Source organism: Acomys minous, assembly GCF_964271855.1.
Source record: "Acomys minous genome assembly, chromosome: 13".
Lineage (NCBI taxonomy): Eukaryota > Metazoa > Chordata > Mammalia > Rodentia > Muridae > Acomys > Acomys minous.
The window spans coordinates 68476692-68493745 of record NC_140495.1 but is presented as its reverse complement, the minus strand read 5'-3'; the positions used below and the strand labels follow the sequence as shown (position 1 = coordinate 68493745).

General features: G+C 39.2%; 2 long non-coding RNA genes across 2 annotated transcripts in view; both read right to left on the bottom strand.

Annotated features, from left to right (window-relative positions):
• Window positions 1-17054, bottom strand: part of LOC311581924 — a 97858-nt gene that overhangs the window by 5419 nt on the left and 75385 nt on the right. The window lies entirely within an intron of this gene.
• On the bottom strand, window positions 7235-12115 carry LOC311581925. Its single transcript, XR_014773935.1, has 3 exons — window positions 12091-12115; window positions 11428-11532; window positions 7235-7351 (listed from the first exon to the last, which is right to left on the bottom strand). It is a non-coding gene; the product is annotated as an uncharacterized lncRNA (long non-coding RNA).

Here is a 17054-nt window from a genome sequence, read left to right as displayed (position 1 = left end):
TATAGGATATAATCCTTAGCTGACAGAGGGGAATATACTTAGAGTCCCTCAGGAGCTCACCCATCTTGATTTTTATAAGACACATGAGAGCTGAACTGAACAAACCAATTTGAATGAGATAAGAAAAGGCAAGCTTTTCCACCCTTCCCCCAAATCCTCAACCACTTCACTTAGTGCCCAGGCAATTTGACATGGGCGGTAGATTAACACACCCACACAATACACACAGGGACAGCACCCCCTTATTGATACTGAGTTGGCGGAATCAGCTGCTGCACAGTAGGCCAAAAGCCAGCTCGGAAAGAACAGGACTGCTCCCTTGATGCTGTCTTTATTTCAGGGTTCAATTGGGACTCTGAGAAAGTTGTGTAACTTTTAAAATATTCTCAGAACCCAAAGATTGAGATTGATTAATGTTTTGCTTTGCTTTGCCACTTGCTTTAGTTAAAGGACATTTGGGGGCGGGGAGGGAGATCATTTTCTTAGCATGTTGTATGATCTGTGCAAACTGTGTCTGATTTGGTTTTGTCCAAATTGTGGCATTCATCAAAGGTCACTTGTGGACAGAAGAAAATGTCAAGGCTTTAAGAGAGCACAAGTCACTCAAACCATACATAAAAGCAGAAACATTGCAGAGCTTCCTACTTTCCACATAACCTTTTCGTATTATTTCTAACCTTCTTTACCCTTGCATCTTCATTTGGCTAAGTCTGTAAGAAACTGCGAGAGGAAGTAGAGAGAAGCTGACCTCAAGAGTCATTTTCTTTTTGAACCATGTTTTTGCTGTAGGAAGGGAGGAGCCTCCACACTTCTATTATTTGGAAAACACTGAAGCATACACATGGCCTAGCACAGTTTTCCTGTTCATTTTTTGAACCTTTCATAAGAAGAATGGAACAAGAAAACAATTTGATGGCTAGAGATGTAGCTTCACTTTTGTGACACTTGTCCAGCATGCACAGCTCTGGCTTCCCTCCCCACCGTCAACAAAGGAGAAGAAGATGGTTGCTTGGAGCTCGACTTACGGATTCATCGCATAGGTGGCTCTTTTTTCCTAAGGTCTCCTGTATTCTAACACAGCGCAAATCCAGACCATCCATTGTGAGACAGACTCAGTCCTCAGGCTGCAACTCTTATTTCCAGCACGTTCTCTCTCTGGTCCTATGTCAAAATAAACCAGTGCCATAAAAGCACACACTGGCATTGATATTAAAGGATGTGGAAAACAAATGAATACAAAGGTCAAGATATTTTATCTTATTCCTTCTTTAACACATATTTTATTCCTACTTTGGTTAATTTAAGCAAAGTGTTTTATGTGTTTGGGTTTATGTTGAATGGCATTTAATTTGCTCACGTTTATTACAAATAGGTTATGTTACTAATGACTTTTTCTGTAAAAACAGAGGATATCTGTGATCCTTTGAGACTAAAGACATTAATACAGCTGAGCAACAGTAGAAGCATATGAAGGTGCCAGTTTTGTAAGTTGTGAAAACAGCATCTCATACTTATTTGATTTAAGTAATGTTAGGGAGAAAATGTTTAAAAATAACTCATATCCAGGGCTACCTTCAGAAGAAACAGATATTAGGTTCTGGTCAGGGTAATGAGGTGTTTGCTATTTAAAAAAAAAACAGATTTCATGAGATCAGGAATTTTTCCAAGGAATTCAGAAACATTTCTCGCAGATGACAAAATTCAAACCCAGAGACACACCTGATAATATGGAACCAATACACACACTAACATCACACAAATGTCTTCTAAACACCATGCAGAGCAACCATAAAAACCTTCTCAGCCTTTGGTGTATGTTTGGGGGTGTAGCTTAACCCATCTGTTTACATAACTATTTTGTTCTGCTCCTCTGTGCTCACTCATGCTATTGGAGCCTAGGTCCCAGTGTTCCTAAGTCCTGGGATATCTCCTCCTACCATTTGTTAGCATCTTGGAAGAAGCTTTGTCTTATCAGGATATTATTTTTTGAAGCACATGTATAACTTTTATTTTTTTCATATTGCTTATATACTTAGAAAATATCTTAGTTGAAATAATCATGATATTCCTCCTGGCTTTTCACCAATTAAAATGACCTTTGAGGTAGGGAAAAGTTGAAAAAGTCATTATTTTGAAATACATTCATAACTGCATATGTGTTTTCAGTTGTTTCATACCCAAAACATTCAATTTTTAACATTCTTAGTATAATGTATGAAAGAGGCATCTTTAATCAACTAGGTTTTTTTAAGTGAAATATCAATGAGGAATTAAGCATATCTATGTACCAATTACTAATAACACTAAACATATGTCCCAGATATTAATGTATATATTAACACATGTTTTTGTGGGGCAACCACATTTCTTTTAAGTAATTATTCTGGTGATATATTGAATATCAACATGATTCAAAAATGACACAGAATTTTCCAGAAAATGTCTATCATTCTGAGTGATAAACATGAATAAATTAATTGTTATAGTCTTTTCATGATTTACGATTTATGACATCAGTTTCTTTTAATTCTATACTTTATATAATATCCAGCATACTCTGAACAGTGTCTTGACAAAATCAAATTTGTTTCATTTTGTCATATTTTCTACTCTTCTTTTTTTACACTTCAGGTCTTATGGGAAACTTGTGTAGCTTTTTCAGTGTTTTTGAAAGACATATTTGTTTTATTTTATGTGTATTAGTGCTTTCTCTTATGTTTGAATGTGCACCACATTTATGCCTGATGCCTATGAGTATAAGAAATTGAAGGATCCACAGGAACTGGAATTAGAAAGTTATGAGCCACCTTGTAGGCACTGGGAATTGAAGCCAGCCTCTTTACAAGTGTGGCCAGCGTTCTTAAGCACTGAACCGTCTCTCCATCCCCAGTCTTTCCCCTTATCTTAAAGCCTCTGATGTTCTTTGATACCCTACAGTGCAAAGTGGGAGAGCACACCTTCCCAGTTGTGACCTTATCTTGTGAATATTATCAAAGCAGATTGGAACACCAGATCTCTAAAAGAGCAAGCAAGTCTTATGAATGGTTGTTTTCTGGGTGAATTGAGTCATTCACAGACATTTTAACTACCATTAACAAACAAACAAAAAGATAAAAGAAACAAAACAGGAACCTTGAGCTTGTTGTGTGTTTCTCTCATTCTCTAATTCCATTGACTTAGCTTCAGTGCATATAACAATCCTCCCACCATGGACAGCAAATCACGCCGTATCAAACTGGGGGTATTGAATACAGTGAAGAAAATACCATAAATTGTAAGTCAAATATGATGTCTAGATTATGAGAATGTTGCCCCTAGACACACTTTCATTCCCCAAAGCCTCTTTGCTAAAGCATTTATTATGGAACCTGATTCCTCCTGCAAAGTTAGTTAATGCTTATGGATATCTCTTGCATACAGAGCAAGGCACATGCTGCTGAAACTGATGTGTCTGTCTAGCAAGTGCTAAGTGAGGTGACATCTATTATAACAAGATGAACAGCTGGGCAGCACGTACTGCCCATGCAAAACTGAACTATAATGTCCATAATTTGAGCCTCTCTGTGTATCCTGTAACTCAGGCCAGTTTATTTAATCACTGTTTGGGAAGTTAACATGTTGAAAGAGTTTCTCCTCTATGCTCTCCAGTGTTGAAATAACTAGAAAACATTTTCTTTTTCCTTTTCAGGTTCCTTCAAGTCAGTGTTTACTTCATTCATATTTCTGAAGCTTTCTTCTTGTTTTCACTTGAAAGTCATCTTTCTCTGTCTCCTGTTCCTGTTTCAGCACGTTTCAGTTGATGATCTCAGTCTTTCTCGCATCCTTAAAAGCCCTGGCCAACCTACTGGGCATGCTTTATTTCTTCATCTTTTGCAAGCATCACACAGAATACACAACCTGAACCTCCTAGTTAAAAAGCATCCTTGCGGGGTAAGGTACAGCAGGGCTTTTTATTTTTATTTATTCTTTTTAGCATATGTGGGGCCTTAGCTTCAATTTCAAGCAATGTCAAAATAAAAATGTTTTGTTCCTTCTTTATTCCCAGCTCAATATATTGGCATGGCCAGATTCTTTCATCATCACATCATTGCTTGTTGCAACAGAAATTCACACATACACACACACACACACACACACACACACTTATGACCTACTAATGTTAAAATAAACTGTGACACAGGTCATATTCTGATTCTTATATAAGTTTCAATTTTGTCAGTCAACCTATTAAAAAAATAGTCCTAGGATTTCAGCTTCTGCCCATCACTCCCTTAAATTACCTTTCAATAAACTTTGGGTGCCAGTGCATGTTGCCACTTCATTGGTACTTTCTCTTTTCTCTTTACATGGTATGTCATTAGCTATAAGACTGTTTTCTATGGCTATACCACACCAAATACTCTTCCATCAACCCGATTATTTGACTGGCAACATGAGTTTAAGTAGATGGAAGGGTCTACACAGTATTTTCCACAAAGGAGCTCTAAAAAATTCACCAGAAACCACTAGAAAGTCGTGCCCTCTGAGGCTCAAGCAACTGAAAGAACGGAAAAGCTATAATATTGGAATGAGGACTGTGAAATGCCACTTTCTGAACAAGACAAGAGCGCTAGAATCATGAAATCACAGCAGCCGAGGATGCTTGTCCTGGGCTACCCAAAAATGGGTCTCTAGGCAGTCAGGCATGGATGGAGGAGGGCTCTGATACTCAAAGATGAACTATTTGCTACTGACTGATCCAGAGAGAGAGAGACAGAGTGGTTGTCTTCACTTGGGTGCCCACCCATAAGTGACCCAGTGGCCTTCAGTGGATCTTTCCGATTTTAATGCTGACACAGATGGTCATGGTGAAACTAAATTGGTCACAAAGCAAAACCTAAAGTCTTGAATCCAGAAAAGGAGCAGGTGGGGAAGAAGTGAACTGATATGTCTGGGATGGAGATAAGAGAGAGTAGGAAGGGAAGTAATCAGAATGCATTATATACTTGTAGGAAATTGTCAAAGACCTGAGTTAAACCCTACAAAGCCACTTCTAACAACAACAAAAAAAAGCTAGGAGGCACTCACTTGGAGTATTTTTAAGTGGCAAGATAAAAGACTCAAAATCAAAACTTAAGTGGTACGTGGTGCTGGGAGACTTTTATTTTATTCCTAGGTGGACACAATTATCTTTTACTTCTACTGTGCTACAGGGAAATTTTTGTGGTTCAGAGTTCTGTTCTTAGGATATTCTCCACCATTGAGTGGAGAGTGAGATCTGACTCTCACATGAACTCTGGTGCCCCTTTTCTGACCACATCCCCTGGATGGGGAGGCCTGGCAGCACTCAGAGGAGGGATAGCAAGGTACCAAAAAGAGACTCCATAATCTAAGAGCATATATAGGGGGAGGAGGTATCCCTCAATCACAGGCATAGGGGGGAGGCAAGAAGGGGGGAAGCGGGAGGGAGGGAGGAATAGGAGGATACAAGGGAAGGGCTAACAATTTAGATGTAATATGAATAAATTAATAAAAAATTAAAAAAAAACAGAGTTCTGTTCTTTCAGTTCTCACTTTTTTATTTCAGTGATGTACTCTCAGGTTGTACTGGCCTCCATTCTTTCTATGTGGCATTGTTTTATTTTTCTGTATTCACATAAAAGATATCTCTAATTGTTCAGTATCGCTATTAATAAGATACACATGACTGATATCTACCTATGTATATAGTAAGTTGCATATGTTTTGTAAAGTATGAAGCAAACTGAAAGTGCTACTGTGAATTCCAAGTATAAACATAGGGAAGCCAAATTAGGAAGACAGACAGAATTTAGTAAAAATCTTTAACCTGTGCTAGGTAGTACATGGTGAAGCACATACTATCTCGGTGAAGATAGTGCAACCTTGAGGCACTTCCTTGTAAAGATGCCTTGTAGCCCTATCTTAAAACCAACGAAAGAATCCTAACAGAAGGGTGCAATCCAAAGAGCCATAGTATTTTTTTTTTAGAATCACATGGCAGCGTCTTCCAATGAAGTGTTGGATTTTTGTGTTATTTAGTTAATTAGTTACTTTACAGCATGATGACAGACCCCTCCCTTCCCTCCTCCCAGTCCTGCCCTCCTGTACCCCCTCTACAAAACAGAATTCAGACAGTGTGACTCATTAACCACATAAGAGCCTCCATCTTTTTTTTTTTTTAAGAGCATACATTTTACCTACACGAACAACTCACTCTTTTAATGTGGAAATTGAAAGCATTTTATTAGTTAGGCCTTTAAAGAGAGATTTCTTCCACATGACAACATTACTGGTCCCTTAATTCACATTTTGCTTATCCAGATACACATGAGAATAGGCTGTGAAATGATTATGCCCATCAGGAATGTCACATGGATATGTCAGGATAGAGTCAGTATTACCATTTACTCCATATCTCATTCTTTCTTACTCTGCTGAATCCTTTATTTTGTTTAACCGAGCCACACATTGGGGTTATCGTGACACCCCATTTTCTCCTCTCTTTCTTAAATGCTGTTTATAATTACGTCACAACCTATTATTTCAGCAATTACGTTCATTAATAGTGCCACTCATAACCCCATACCTCAAAGTTATTTAATAATGCCTTGCTTGAATTAGTTCAGTGAGGCACTGGCCAGTCCCAATGGCTCCGTAATGCCGTTCACACGCTTGACACTGCTGCCACAGTGATCCTTCCCGAAAGAAGAGTAAATCAGATCACTGCATGATGGATTTATTAGTAGTTTCTGGGCAGATATTCCAGCTACCTGGTCCTACCATTCTCTTGGATCACATGGGTTGCAGATTTTACTGTACTGCAGCATTCATGATCACCTACTTTTTCTATGTCCTAATTAAGGTGTAATGATCTTCTAGGGGCAGCTCTTATCTGTGTGTACTCAGGGCTGTAAAGGGTAGATTGCTGACACAGGGTATAACAGTTACTGTTTAACATTATACGCAGGAAGGCTAGATCCTTCCTGGGCTGTAGGGGGCCACTGCAGCAATTATGACTCAAACTATGTTGAGAAGGATAATCCGACTTTAAAGGTGTATTTTTACATGAGTTATTTGTCAATAATTTTAATAAAAGTGACTAGGTTTTGGACTAACTAAGACTTCTCAAAAATCTATTTCATCTATCATAATAAACCCCAAACAAATTGTTTAGAACAATTGAAACCCCCAACAACACCAAAATCAAATCAATAGCCTTTAATAACTGGTTGAAGTCATAACATGCTTTCTTTCCTCACTGCCATCCATTTGACCATCAGACACAGCTTAAAACTCTTATTGTATTTATCAGCATCTTGAGCCCATGTCCTCTTTTCTTAGAATGTTCTTCCTGTAAATATCCACATCCCTCTTAATCAAATCTTTTCTGGAACTATCAAACTGTTAGAAAGTCAGAAGGTTTTCTGACATTTCTTTGCATATTCTACTAATACATTAATTCTTATTCATAATTATGTCTAAAATGTTACATATCTTTACATTTATGTGTTATTATACATATTGCATATATCCATATATCACATAATATATCACATATATTAGATAGATAGATAGATAGATAGATAGATAGATAGATAGATATTCCTCTTTTATCCTTCACCTTGGAATATATATATATCCTTGGACTATAGCCTTCAGGATGATATGGGGATCTTGTTGTTGCTGTCGCTGTTGTTGTTGTTGCTTACTGTATTTCTCTGAGTGGAGGGTGTAACCAACATTTAGTAAGTGTTCAAATATAATTTCATGAAAGAGGAAATGAATGATTCAGAGTCTGCCCTGAGATATATCTGGATCACTCACTGTGTGGTGATGTCTCAGTGGAGATTGTACTGCTGTGCTATTGAAATGCCTTCTCTAGCTTCCTTATCCTTGATACGTTGCCTCCACATTCTGCCCATATTCCCCATAAGTCATGTCTGTAACCGTTCAGTTCCTCTTGATGGAAATAGATTCCTGGGTGCTTTACATGTGGTTAATTTCCCAGCCGACTCAGACATCCGGAATAACAGGATTTCAAAGACAAACATAGAATACAGAGTCTTTTGAGCCTTTGCAGGATGTCAGTTTTCTAATACCAATATTGATCGATTTACCCAGTGAAGGACACACCAGGTGCTTTATGATTGATACAAACAGTGATGCCATCTCCCTGAGCACCCATCATTGTCCCTCATTTTGGGTACCCAGTGCCTCACTGATCCTTCTACCTAGCTGGCTCCTGACTCTTTCTCTAGCACATGCCCAGGAAGCAGCTGATTCCATCTGTAAACGTTTCATAAACACAATAATTAAATATCTTGGCCCACATGGACAAAACAACCAACTGAAACAATTTTTATAATTGCAGACAGTGGCATTGGCTTTCATACTAACATAGAATTAAAATCCTTGAGGATAGTATGTTCAGAAGAAGTAGGGGAGAGTGTCTTATCCCCAAACATCTATTTTTAAGTTTCCTAACCTTACAAAACTACACGTGTTTCACATTGGGGAAAAGAGGAAATGGAGGAAAGTGAAAGCTGCTAGATAGACTACCTCTTCTTGTTTGAGAAGTTACCCAGCATGGTGCTAGTTGTTACCATGTTTTATTTGCAACAAAAGGAAAAATCAACACGGCAAGGGCATTTTTATCAGGAGCTTTTGACTGCAAAGCTCACTTCTCAGTATCGATCACAGCGTGCTGATAACTTTGAAGACCTCTGTACCAAGTAGTAATTAAGGGTGGAAAAGAGAGAGCTAAAACAGTGCCAGGGTTTTAACACAGTATCTCTGGGTGCTTTTGTGAATCCAGATAAATACAAGTTTCTCAACATTTCCAGCAACCTAATACAATCTTCAGAATAAATTCTGAGAACTTAAGTGAAAGAACAAAGGAGACTGGATGCAGTTTTCATAGGTAAGAAATGCATGCCCTGTTCAAATTTTCCAGATTTAAGAGGCAAATCTGAGCTATCCTAATGTGTAAAAACAATGACCTACCTTTCCAAGAATTTCAGCCTGATGTAACCAAGCCCTGTAGCACTTACCATGTTACTGTTGTGACTGAGCACACTGTAATGCATAAGATCATGTATGATTCTGCCCTCACTTGTAAACCGCCTGTCAGTTGTAGGCTGTGTGAGATTGTCTCATTTTCTCTCTTCCACCATGAATTCTGAAGCATTCCGTTCTCTCCTTGCCCTTTGCCTCTCCTCTGTGGAAGGCTGAGCTGCGCATGGAGTGCAGTCAAAACTGCCCAGTGAATGAACTTCTTGTCTATGTTGATCCTATTAACCAGATAATTGCCTAATCTCCACTTGGCTTTGTGTTCTATAGACCCAACCTAACAGGTGAAGTGAATAAAAGCGCTTTCCCAGCAAACGCTCTCATGAATAGGGTCTTTTGACTGAGCGAGAGTGTGATCGCCTGTACCTCAGGAAGACAATGTTCATCTCACACCAGTGAGCAGATTAAACCCAGGGCAATGTTGACCCAAAAGATCAGACTTGGTATCAACACAAACAAACCTTTATAGAAATCCAAGGAGGCTGTCTATCCAGCCTATAGCTATCCGTTTCTATCACCGCTCCTCTCTCTGAGCAAACGTTTAAGGCAGACATTCCAATCACTGTGGACGTTGTTTACTTGGGCTGAGGCAAAACTCAGTAGGATCGATGATTTCAAGTCACAGAGCCAGATCGATGGACCAGAACTGTGGCAGGAATGAGGGAGAGAGAGTGAGAAGAAAGAGGAAGGGAAGGGGGCTAGCTCACCGAGGCAAGGATACTACTCAAGTTGCTACAGAGTTGGGAAAAGTGAATAGCTTGTGGTGATGATCTGCCTTCTGACAGATCCATTGCAGTTCAGGCTATGAATTAAGCAGATTCAGTTAGCCACCACTTCATAGGGCAGTCTGCTGTTGAAAAAAAAGTCAAGAACATTCACCCTGAGAAAGTTATATGAAGCAGTTGCTTGTGTGTGTTCTATCCTGCCCTTGATGCAAAGGAATATAAATATGTGATATATCATAATATTTTCATGTTGGGTAACTACAGAGAATATTTTGGCAAGAGTGCTTAATCTAAAATGTTCAATTTTAATCAGTTTGAACTATGGTCTGTCTTTCTGTGAACTGAAAGCCACCAATCAATTTTCCTTTATCTTTTTTTTCTGTTGTTCTCACCCAAGGCGATGCCTTTTGTAAAAGGGTATTTATTTTTAATGGATTTTTTAATGAATTTTTCAGTCAAGCTATTAATAATGCCATTAATTATAGGCAGCTTGTATTAAAGTGCACGCTGGCCTCTTAATCCTGACCCCCAGCTATTGGCTTGCAGCTAATCCAGCCTGGTGCTTGGCAGAGAAGGGCAGGGCCTCAGCCAGCGGCTGCTAGGAAACAGGATGGGAAAGGCAGAACCAAGGGATAAGAGGGAGGAGGGAACGCATATAATGTTAGGCTCCTCTTTGCCAGAGGGCCTGAAGTTTAAAGCCAGATGATGTGTGAGTGGGGTGGGATAATCCCGCGGATGCCATGCGAGCACTTAGGAAGAACTTCCCACTGGAAGGGTTTTGCTCTGCCTTCAAGGCCTGGCCGGTTTGATAACCCCAAAGGAACAGTGCGCTCCCTTACCTGAGGCGGTTCTGTGCGACGGCCTCAGCTACAATCTGCTTAAATCGACCAGACAGAATCCTCCACTGCATAATAGATTCCTGTCCCCAGCTCTCTCCCCTTCACCACTCCAGCTTCCCGGTGTTCGAGGGGGAAAAGTGTTTAATTACCATTTGCTTTCAAGATACTTAAATGTTCCAGGATTTCACCCTTTGGTATAAATGTTGCTGCACAGCTCATACAGGGATGAGTGAGCTGTATGCTTTTTAGATGGGCAGGTAGCACAAGTAAACTATATGAGTTTCAGCGGGTAATGAGCAAGGTGTGGGGGATTGGGTGTGTTTTGTTGATGGTTATGGTTGATATGATAAGGTTCTGCAGAATGAAGGAAGCCAGCTGCACCCGAAGTTGATGGGAGAAAGGAAAATTAGATTCCCTGGGTCCTCCTGATAGCAGCTTCTCCTGCCTTCTGAAAGAGTATTGTTACAGGGAACTGGAGGAGAGAGAGAAAAAAAAAGTCTCTAATAACAATGCCGGTCTAATCAAAATAAATAATAATCCTCACATCACTAGTCTGTGAAGGGTAATGCTATATAGCTATTTTCCACTATAATGATTTTGACATAAACCAAGGTGAAACCTCGCTTGTAATTACACTCAAAATAAACCTGAGTTCAAGTCCCCAGAAAGAAATGAAATTTTAAGAGATGCATTTCATGTTGGATTGTGGTAAATGTTTACAATGTATGTGGAATGGGAAGGTTTTCAAGGGAGTTTGTTTTTAGAACCAATTCATTTCTTAATAATGCCCTTACCTTCGTGCTTTTTCAATTTAGAAACATCAGAATCTTGCCTGCCTAGGAGGATTTCTGCCTTCAAGACACAGCACAATAGTCATGGGCTGTGTTTACTAGAACAAACTGGAAAGGAACATTGCATTTCATTAAGTTACTTTTTATCTATCTGATGTATATCCTTTGTCTGGCCTGGGTCTGAGGTTGTGTCCAGTTTAAAAGACTCAGTAGAAACAAAAACAGTGAGGATGTTTCTTCATAAAGCTTAATGTTCATCAAAGTGCTTTAGTGATGCTGATATCTATCCACAGTGTCTAGAGCAGCGTTTTTCAACCACCCCTAATGCAGAGACCCTGTAATACAGTTCCTCATGTTTTGATAACCGCCACCCAAAAAGAATATTTTCGTTGCTACCTCCTAACTGTAGTCTTGCTACTGTTATGAACTTTAACATAAATATCTGAAATGTAGATGTGCTTAGGTGATGCCTGTGAAAGGGTTCTTTGACGCCTTCCCAAAAGGAGCCACTACCCACAAGTTGAGAACCACTGCTCTAAATAGTTTTTTTCCTTTGTCTCTACTAATATAGAAAGTGTCAAATATTTAAGGGATGGCCCCGTGTGTGGCAAGGATTAACTTGAGGGCACATAGAGCCTGGTAGGAAAAACATGAAAAATAGCTTACTTCTTCTGTTACTAGGACCTGTGATGAATCTGGAATGCTTCTGCTAGCTTTAGAAGAATGTGATTTCATAAATCATAGAACCTTTCTGATGACATCTGTATAGCATCATATTGAAGTGTTTTATGATGGGTTAATTTACTACCACTTGGAACAATGCTTCAAGAACTGTCTTGCATTTCCAAAGTCTTCCTTGCTAGGAAACATAGGAATTCCCATCTTTGTCTCATTATTATTTCTTTTCACCCATGTCTCTTTAATCTCTTACACTGAAGCTATTTCTTGCACAGAGTAGAGGAGGCGTCCTTCTATGGCTTCTTATTTTCTTAGTATATGGGAGAATTTGGCCTGTTTAAGAGGATAAACAGCTCCAGTTGGTACCATTAGGTTATATGTTGGCTCAGTCCACTCTTAATCTCTTGGTAGTTAATGGCTTTCCTACGGCAACATTGACCTTTACTGAGAGAATAAGACAATGAAAGTTGACGAAACTGTGAAGTGAGCAGGGCCATAATTTTTAATTAAAGTTTGTTTGCATTGAGTTGTCATTGTTCATTTGATTCCTTTGTTGCTTATTTTAACCCTTAAAGGGAAGTCCCCTGAAAGTCTTCACTGAACAGGAGATTGGGAGAGATGCTGGGACTTCCTATTGGGACTGCAGGTGAGAGAGGTAAGGGAGAATGAGGAAGTAGAAGGATCTAGAGGGTCCTAGAAACCTATAAAAAGACCATCAAGGCTGGCAGATCTGGACCCAGGGCAGTCTGTTCAAACTACTGTACCAACCAAGGACAACGCATGCATTAAACCTTGAACCCCTATCCAGATCTAGCCAATGGACAGCACATTCTGCACAGTTGTGTGGTAAGTGGAAATTGACTCTGACATGAACTCTGCTGCCCCATATTTGACCACTTCCCCTTGGTGGGGAGGGCCTGGTGGCACTTAGAGGAAGAGTAAGCAGGCTACCAGAATGAGACCTCATAAGCTGTGATCATATGGTGGGGGAGGAGGTCCCCTTCTGTCACAGACCTAGGGGAGGGGAATAGGATGAAAGAGGGAAGGACCGGGGAACTGGAAGTTACAAGTGAGGGGATAACAATTGAGATATAATCTAAATAAATCACTTAAATAAAAAAATTTTAAGAAAAGCTTCAATGTATTGTTTGATCTCACCAATTTGTTTTCTTTTCATCTTTCGGGTATGAATAAGAGTTCTCCTTCTTAGAGTAAAGCATTTTGATGACTATAAGGCATCCCTTACAGGATCATGAGTAGGAATTCAGTTTATTACTGTAAGCTTATACTGTGCTTCTTGCTTCCTGATGCTGTGCGAATTAAAAAAGAGACCATAATAGTCCTTATTTCTTAGGATGTTCATGCCAAGAAAATAGCTATGCTGAGTCATTGAATTTACTTCTGCACCTGCAGTCGTGTGTGTTTTGTTTCACTGATAGTATAATTTATTGGCAATTTCATTTGTGAGAGTAATTATAAATCTTGAACTCCATTCACTCAATTAGGTGATGGGGTCTAAGATTAATTCTCACCCCAACACGATGTGGAGCCTGCTAAGGACTTCTGAAAACCCCCTCATGCTTTAAAGAAGTAGACTTGCTGTTGCTTCTTGGTTATCAATCAGAATTTGACTCAAAATGAGACCCAGCTAGGAGAAACTGTTCTAATTGTGTTATGGACATCCTGTTCCATGCTTGTTGATTACAGTAAAAAGCCCAGAGCCCAAACAGTTGTAGTTGTATGAGCGCCTCACATGAGGCTCAATGAAGGAAGGTGTTGAGCTTACCTTTGGGCACTCAACAGTCTTCCACTAGATTCCTGGGTTTGTACTTTGTGCTTTCAGTTGGTGGTAGCGTAGAGAGGGTCAGACTAGTGGCAAGACTCATCATGTGAGGTAGACTGAGGTTACATGGATGTGGTCACGGGAGTCTCTCCAGAAAATGTGGCAGTTCAAGCTTCTTTGTCAGGGTGGTTGTCTGTTTTCTATGCTGACCTTTAAATTTTTTCAAAAAAAAAAAAAAAAAAAAAAAAAAACCTTCCAGAACAAATAAAGCCACAAACTATGTGGCACAATTTGCTCAGCTTGTTTCACATGTTTTGGTGGTTTTGTTACATATTCAAAGATTCTTTCTTTTTTTCACCCAGATGACCTAAGAAGTAGGGCTTCTTTTTGCTCTCCTACAGGCCACCTCAGAGTTGCCTCAAAGTTCAACCCTCAGTACTGCTTTGCTATCAAGGCATACCCATTCAGAGCTCAAAAGAGTGGTGGATCATTTAAAGGTTTGTAGCAAAGGCCAGGACTGAGAAACACAGAGGGAACAATTCTCTTCATAGTATGTATTTTGGCATAAGTAGGAGATGCTGAAACCCAGTTTTCCTGAACACGGACACTATATTCAGTTAATGGGGCAACATGTCTCTGTAGATATTTATTTTGGGTCTCAGTTCATCCTCGGTCTTTAAAGATCTTCTTTTTAATTTTATTTCCAGTCTTCATACATTTTGTATTTATGGATTTCACATAACATCCACTGCAAGTTTCAGGAATTTTTTTTTCAAAAGAACATTTTATGAAGAGAGTGACACAGGCCCTGGAATTTTGCTTCATTTTATCTGATTGTGTCACTGACAATATTCACATTTCCTCTCCTATGTGGAAAATATTGCACTTACACACACTGCAGACGCAGTACTGTGGACCCAGTAATGTATGCTGCCCCTTTTGAACACATTTGAAACATGCCAGGCAAAAGTGAAGGTAAGGCCTTCTGAGACACAATTGACACCAATCATTTGTTCTTCCTGATGAGTACAAAAGACATCACTTTTTGGTATGCTAAGATAGGCCCTATCAATAAAGGCTTTAATTAAAAATTTTTAATCCCCTCCCCCATCTACGTTTATGCTAAGATAAGCAAAACAAAAAATTCAGTGTCTAAATGAAGAAGAGTCTGTGCCTATGGAATCCTGTGTGAAAGGAATGGCGCCACGTAACAGCCATGACTCACTCTCCCCGGCCCTTCGTTCAGTTCGCCTGCTGCTTTACAGCGTGGAATGAACTCACCCTTGTTTTCATACGCTGCCTCACCTCCGGTTCACAAAGGGCCTTTATTTTCACTTCACCAGACTATGTGTGTGCTCATTTCATGCAGTAAGTTAGGATGAGAAAAATGACCTCTCTCCTCATTTTCAAATAGAAAGTTGAGTTTTAGAAAATTCAAATGAGGTCCACCACCGTGCAACGTCAAAATCACCTTAGGATATTACCTTCCATCACTAACTGGCATCATGCTACGTCCTCATGTTAAAGGCAATAGACAAGACTCCAGAGTGGCAACAGAGTTATGACAGAAAGGCCATAAACAAGTTGCATCATATGAAGTACAGGTCTACTTTTAGTGCAAAAATATTAATCGTTTCTGGTGTGCTTTGGAATATTTATCCTGCACTCTTAGAACTACAGAGAGTCCTCCAAATCAACCCTCACTTTACACCAGAGTCAAGAGACCTTCTCTAGGCTTTTAGGGTTTTTGTTGTTGTTGTTGTTGTTGGTGGTGGTGGTGGCTTTTGTTTTTGTTTTTGTTTTGTTCTCTAAGAATAGAAAAAGACAAAGAGCACTGGCAGTGTAAAACTGAAAATGAACCAAAACAAAACTGAATCTGTGAACAGTTTACTAAAATCGAAAATTAGCTAAGTAAGTAAAAGTAGGGAATTTTGCACAAGATATCCTAGGAACTAGAACACTTCCTCATAGGCTTTGAAGAAGAAAGGTTTCTTAGCCCATGCCTTTAATCTTAACAGAGAGAGAGTGATATGTGGATCTCTGTGTTTCCAGCACAGCTTAATCTATTTAGCATGTTCTAGGCCTGCTAGGGCTATATGGTGAATGAAATTCTATCAAGAAAGAGGAAAAGAATGGGGGAGGAGGAAGAGTAGAGGGAAAGTTATTCTGAAGCCAAGATGGTAGACCAGTGTATTCTTGGCATGTCTGTTGAAGAGCCGCATTCTCTAATATCTTTGAACACAAACTTACTAAACTCAGTATCTCACCCACCTAAGGATAGGCAGTGAGGGCAAAGCACTTGCAACATGTTATTTATTGTTTACAATCTAGAAATCTGGGTGAAACATGAGGGCTGTTATTAAAACACAGAAGAAGAGAATTGGATTTCATGGCAAGGTAACTACCATGTTGCCATGTTCTCTCTCTCTCTCTCTCTCTCTCTCTCTCTCTCTCTCTCTCTCTCTCTCTCTCTCATCATTTATTCATGATTATGGAAAAATATACAAGGTCATTTTCTGTATTATCTATATTAATAATTACCTGGTAAATATATACCTATTTCAAATCCTTAGCTTATTAATTTTTATATCCTTTTTTTTATCCGTTTGTTCTGTTCTCTCTCTTAATGACATGGCTTGAAAAATACATAGTCTGACCACTATAGACTACTATGAGTATTACACAAAACCTTAAAAGTAAAACATTCCAGGTCCAGCTACAGCATTCTGAGAATACAGCTGGTATATCAAAATCCTTTAGAATAGCTAAGTGAATACCCATGTTAACCATTGCATAATTATCAATAGCCAAGTTGTGGAATCCACTTAGGCATCACTTAGATAGATGAGTAAAGAAAATGTGGTTCTATACAAATGTGAGATTTATTCCACAACAGGGAAATGGATGAACCTGGGGATCATCATGCTAAGTGAAATAAGCAAGCCTCACTAACCCAGCAGCACATGTTTATTTCTGGATGTGCAATCTGGGGCAAAAGTGAGAGGAGGATTATCTGTGATGTGGAAAGAACAAAGGAGGAAAAGTAATGTGAGGGCTGAGCATTATAAAAGTGTCTGTGGGAGTGTCATAATGAAACCTCTTACTTTGTACAATTAATATACATTAATAAAAAATGAAGTACATAAGCCATAAACCTCTTTCCTACGGT